This window comes from Myotis myotis, unplaced genomic scaffold (genome assembly GCF_014108235.1).
Source record: "Myotis myotis isolate mMyoMyo1 unplaced genomic scaffold, mMyoMyo1.p scaffold_m19_p_49, whole genome shotgun sequence".
Taxonomy (NCBI): domain Eukaryota; kingdom Metazoa; phylum Chordata; class Mammalia; order Chiroptera; family Vespertilionidae; genus Myotis; species Myotis myotis.
Genome location: NW_023416356.1, coordinates 195,087 through 201,086, shown reverse-complemented (window position 1 = coordinate 201,086; position 6,000 = coordinate 195,087).

The window sequence follows — 6,000 nt, the reverse complement described above, 5'->3', positions numbered from 1 at the left end:
TCCCAACTCGCTTCTCACGTGGTCTGGTTGTGTTCTGTCAACAGTGAACAGAGCTGCACGAGTGGGTGTGGGTAACTGACGAATGTATGGACTTCAGGGCAGGCTGCTTGGCGACCCTCCAAAGACATTGCACATGAAAAACACGTCTGTGTGGGGAAAAGCCCACTTGTTTTGTTAAGTAAAACGTGTTCTCCTAAGAAGGTTACACGTTGGCTTCAGAGCTGGGGTGGCAGCCGGGGGCTTGCTGTGCAGGCTGGGTGGGGAGGCTGGACGTGACGGGAGGGCTGATGCAGCGGGCTCGGATGCCCAGGGGCTGTGGACGGCTCGTCGGGGCCCCGCCCGGCGCCAGGCGGGACGGACACCCGGTCAGCGACGGACAGGGTTTGCTGTGTGGCGGCATCTCCCACCGGCACCTGTGGGCGTCTCCATGATCTGGTGCAGCCTCCTCTCCCTGCCTAGGAAGTGTGTAGGATTTTAAAAAAATGAGAACGTTCTGGACTTTGCTGCTTTTACAAAAGAAGAGTCCCTCCCTCAGCCTCTCTCACTGCAGCTGCTGTTGGGAATTTTCCCAGGGACCTTGGTCAGAGCCTGGGCCAGCCGCCAGGCAGGAAGTGCCTGTACAGAGGGCGGTGCTGCCGGCCGGGTCCCAGGGTGGCCGGGAGTCTTCCTGGTCTTGGGCAGGTTTGCCAGCCCACACAGGCCCTGTGAAAAGCACACTCAGAGGGTCTGTGTTCTAGTTACAGCCTGTGCTGCGCAGACCCAGAGGCATTGGTGTTGTTTGCAAATGATTTTTGAAAATTGCATTTCTTCCAAGCTTCACACAGGATGTGGATTGAAAATATGGCTGAGTTGGGGTTAGCATTGAATTTTCATTGATAAAATCATAGTGTTCCATTATTATGACACTAGAGGCCTGGTGTACAAATGTGCACTCGGGTGGGGGGGGAGTGGGGGGTGTCCCTCAGCCCGGCCTACGCCCTCTCGCAGTCCAGGAGCCCTCGGGGGGTGTCTGACAGTGGGCTTAGGCCCACGGGGAGCGGGCCTAAGCCAGCAGTCGGACATCCTTCGTGCTGCTGCGGAGGCGGGAGAGGCCCCGCCACTGCTGCTCCGTTCACTAGCCTTGAGTCTGGCTTCTGGCCGAGCGGCGCTCCCACAGAGCACACTGACCACCGGGGGGCAGCTCCTGCATTGAGTGTCTGCCCCCTGGTGGTCGGTGCACGTCATAGCAACCAGTTGTTCTTGTCGATTTGCATATTAGCCTTTTATTATATAGGACTAGAGGCCCGGTGCACAAAAATCTGCACTCGGGTGGGTCTCTCAGTCCGGCCTGTGCCCTCTCGCAGTCTGGGGCCCCTCAGGGGCCCCTTCCCCTGGCTGCTGGCACCAGTTTTCCTCTGGCGCCCGGAACCCAGGCCTTCGCTCTTCGCCGGGAGGGGCCGGTGTGGCGGGCGAGGGGCTTAGCTCCTTGCTGCTGGCTGCACGCGGGCCCGGGGGGCGTGGCGGAGGCCGACGCGGCGGGCTTCCCTCTTTGCTCTTCTCTCGCCACGCTGGCCTTCGTTCGCTGCTCCTGCCCGGGGCCAGCCGGCTTCGCTCCATTGCTTGGCGCCTACGTATGCAATTAACCGCCATCTTTCTTGGCGATTAACCGCCATCTTTCTTGGTAGTTAATTTGCATATCGCCCTGATTAGCCAATGGGAAGCATAGTGAAGGTACGGTCAATTACCCTTTTTGTCTTTTATTAGATAGGACTAGAAGCCCGATGCACGAAAATTTGTGCAAGAGTAGGCCTTCCTTCCCCCAGCTGCCGGCACCGGCTTCCCTTCGGCAGGCACCCAAGACCCGGGCTGGCTTCCCTCTGGCCCCGACTTCATCAGGAAGGATGTCCGGAAGACGTCCAGTCTAATTAGCATATTACCCTTCTATTATCATAGATGTTTAAAATGAATGATGCCCTTAGTCATGTGGTAATGGTGCCACCTTCTGGTTGTGTCATCGCTAAATTTAAAGCAATTGGGCCATGCATCAACCTATGAGCCAGGAGGTCAGGGTTCGATTCCCAGCCAGGGCACATGCCCAGGTTCCGGGTCGATCCTGGCAGGGGTTGAGTGGGGGGAGTGTGTGCAGGAGGCAGCCTACCAATGATCTCATCATTGATGTTTCTATCTTTCCCTCTCCCTCTCTGAAATCAACAAAAATATTTTTAAAGAAATAAAAATTTAAAAAAAGCAATTGTGGAGTCTTTCACTTTATTTTGCTCATAGAAGATTGGAGAAGATATGCAAATGACTTCTTTAAGTTCTTTTTTGAGATAATTGTACTCAATTCAATAGTTATGAGGAAACCTCAGAGCTCGTGTTTGCCCTGTAGTCCGTTTTCCCAAGGATAACACTGAGAAACGAGTAAAATAGAACCAGCACATTGACACGGATCCGGTCAGGATCCCAGGCATCCGTCAGCACGAGGGTCCCCAGTGCTGCCCTCCTGTGGGCCCCCCACTGCCCGTTCCACAGCCTTGGAAATAAACGGAGTCACTTGCCCCAAGTCTCATGATGTTTAAAATCCTACCTGTTTTATACCAAAGCTGGGCGCTGGTTCCATCCTGGTATTACCACCTCAGCAGAAGTCCTGCAATCGACCCTTTGTTTACATGCATTTTCTCCAGATTACTAAACGAGCTGAATTTTCATTCAGTCTGCTTTCGTTTTCCAGAACAGTGTTTGTATTTCAAAGGGATAGATTTCTGTACATATATTAAATTTAACACATTGTTTGCAGGTAGTTTTTATCACGCGCTAACAGGTGGCGCGGGCCATTTTTGCTAATTTTTTGCGTAAATGGCAACGTTCAGTAAGATTACGATAACTTTAGTTTACGTATTTATACGTTACCCACATTCTACCGCTAGTCTATAAAAAACGTATTCATACGTGTCCCGCGCTCTACTACCAGTCAACGCTACCAGTCAACGTAAAACGTATAAATACGTTTCCTGCATACAATGTGTTAATATTTGAGGAGCAGTAATAGCCAGTGTGATCACAACCTCCCTGAGAGACTGTAGGCTCCGACATGTGACGTTATGTAAGCCAAGGCTGCCAGCCCAAGGACAGAATTAAAACAGCCTCATGGTGCCTGAGTCTTGCCCTGGAACTGACTGTGGAGACCGTTCTTGTTGCCTGGTGTCCGGGTCGAAATCTGCACCTTCAGATTACAGTGCGCAGCACACAGGAAACCTAAGATGATGAAGACCCGACCAGAATTTGCAGAGATGCAAAGTGCAACACGTTCCTGGCCAGTGTGATTCGATGGTTGAGTGTCAACCTATGAACCAGGAGATCACGGTTCGATTCCTGGTCAGGGCACATGCCTGGGTTGCGGGCTCGATCCCCAGTGTGGGTGTGCAGGAGGCAGCTGATCCATGATTCCATCATTGATGTTTCTATCTCTCCTTCTCCCTTCCTCTCTGAAAGCAATCTATATATATAAAAGCCTAAGTTACTGTTATGCCCGAACAACCGGTCACAATGACGCACACTGACCACCAGGGGGCTCAATGCAGGAGGTGCCCCCTGGTGGTCAGTGTGCTCCCATAGCCAACCTCCCACCCCCATTGGCCCCAATTGGGACTGGGCGAGACGGGCCCCCATCGACCCAGATCGCTGGCCAGGCCGAGGGACCCCACCTGTGCATGAATTCGTGCACTGGGCCTCTGATAAAAATACATTAAAAAAAAAAAGTGCAACACGTGATAAAATCAAGCCTGGGAAACTACAGTGGCCTGGAAATGACGTGGAGACGGCGAGGTCCGAGGGCCCAGGAGGGAGGGAGGGCGAGGCTGGGAAGCGCTGCCGGAGACTTGTGAGCAAACACCACGACATGACAATACGTTTGTAGAATGTTCCTTTAGAATTTGAAGGGTCCAAATTGTCCCAGGAATTTTTAAATTGTTCCCTTAAGGTGCATTGCTTCCCTCTCTTCCAAGCTGACTTTCACACGGTCACTGGTTTTCCTGCAGGTGTGGGGGGCGGGGACTCGCCAGGACTTCACAGTGCGTGGAGTCTGCTCCCCGAGGGCCTGATTTACGATTCTTTCTTTAAATCCTCCCCCGAGGATAGCTCCCCACTGGTTTTAGAGAGAGTGGAAGAGAGAGGGAAACACAGAAACACCATGTGAGAGAAACATCGATCGGTTGCCTCCTGCACGCACCCTGACCAGGGCCCGGGCGGGGAGGAGCCCGCAACCGAGGAACCGGGACCCTTTGTCCAGCGCTCTGTCTGCAGAGCCACACCGGCCAGGGCTACTGTTCTTTCCAAACGGGTCCTCTGGTCCAGGGGCGGCCATTCCTCTGTGACCTTCCCACGCACCCTGCTTGTGGCCTGGGTCCCCGTGGCACTCACCTGGTTCGCAGGGCGGGGAGAGAGTGGGATGTGGAGCCGCGTGAGGAGGGACGGACGAGGAGGAGGGTGAGGAGACGCCTCACCTGCAGCTCCTCCTCAAGGAGGCCGACGGAGAGGCGGCCGTGGTTTTGGGGATGAGGAGCCACTGGTGTCCTCGTAGGAGCAGGTGGGGTGGACTGGTGGGGCAAACAGCTGTCTCTAAAATATATATATTTGTATTGACTTCAAAGAGAGAGGAAAGGAGAGGGAGAGAGAAACATCCATGATGAGAGAGAATCATAGATCGGGCCCTCCTGCACGTCCCCTACTGGGGATGGAGCCTGCTACGCGGGCCTGTGTCCTGAACGGAATCCAACGGTGACCTGGTTCCTAGGTGGACGCTCACCACTGAGCCACCCGGGCCAGCACTCCAGGGGTCAGCAGCGGCGGTGGGAGCAGAGAAGGGGCAGTGGCCGCAGCAGAAGCAACATCTCCGAAGGCGGAAGGCGGGGCATTTGGTGCAGGGATGACCCACCCGTCCAGGACTGGGGATGCGGGAGGTGGGGGGGTGCTGGAACCACCAGCACCTGCAGAGGGCGTGGCCTTGGGCCTGAGTGGGGGTGTCTGCGTGGGTGCCCGTGGGGGGCCGTCGCGGAGGGTGCGGTGGGGTGGGGGTCACAGCAGTGGGGATGGCCCCCGCCTCGGTCCCAGCAGAGGACACGGCCCTGAGCCGTGCGTGGGGGGACGGTGCTGAGCCTGCTGGGAAGAGGGGGGTGCGGAGGAGCAAGGGATGCGGGTCAGCCCCGCAGCAGGAGGCCCCGGCGTCCCGGGAGGGGGACCTGGTCCCGGGGGGCGCTGCTGTGGGGAGCAGGGCAGGCGCGCAGGTGAGCCGCCCGGGCGCAGGTGCCGGTCCCGGGAACACGGCATCTGTGGGAACTGTCCCCGCCCCGGACGACTCATCCGGCGAATCGGGCTCATTTACTTTCTAATATTTAACTGTCGTGCGGTTTCTGGGAAAAATGACGGCTGCTTTTTACGTTGCTGCTGGGTGTTTGCTGTCATTTTATTGGGGTTCCTGCATCAAGGGGGCAGGCCTGTACTTTCGGTTCTGGGGGTTCGCGTCTTCGTCGCTCTTGTGGTTTCGTTCCAGCTTCGCCGAAGGAGGCTGGACGGTTTTCTTCAGCTTTTGGAAAGGAATCGGAATTATGCTCCCGCCTGGTCACGTGGCCACTCCTGCCCAGGCAGCCACAGCCTGTGTTCAGCTGATGGAGATAAAGTACAAACCATTCACACCTGTAAAGTGTGTGCGTTTATTTGAGCCAAACGGTGGGCCATGGCCGCCCCCGGGAAGCAGGATCCAGGGACGGGGACAGTGATTGCCCCGAGGATGCAGCTTTTCACACGTCACAGTCCGAGGAGGAGACAGAAGGGGGCACAGGAAACCCATCGCTGGTAGACGCGGAGGCGCAGAAAGCCCAGGGGCCGCTGGGATTGGGTGAGTGACATGCTGGGCACGTGCTTCCTTACACAGGTGGGCGCAGCACAGCTCACCGTCCAGGTAACACGACAAGAACAGGAGGGAACGAACGTGTGGGCTCCCTCCTGCCACTTGCTGTGCCCGAG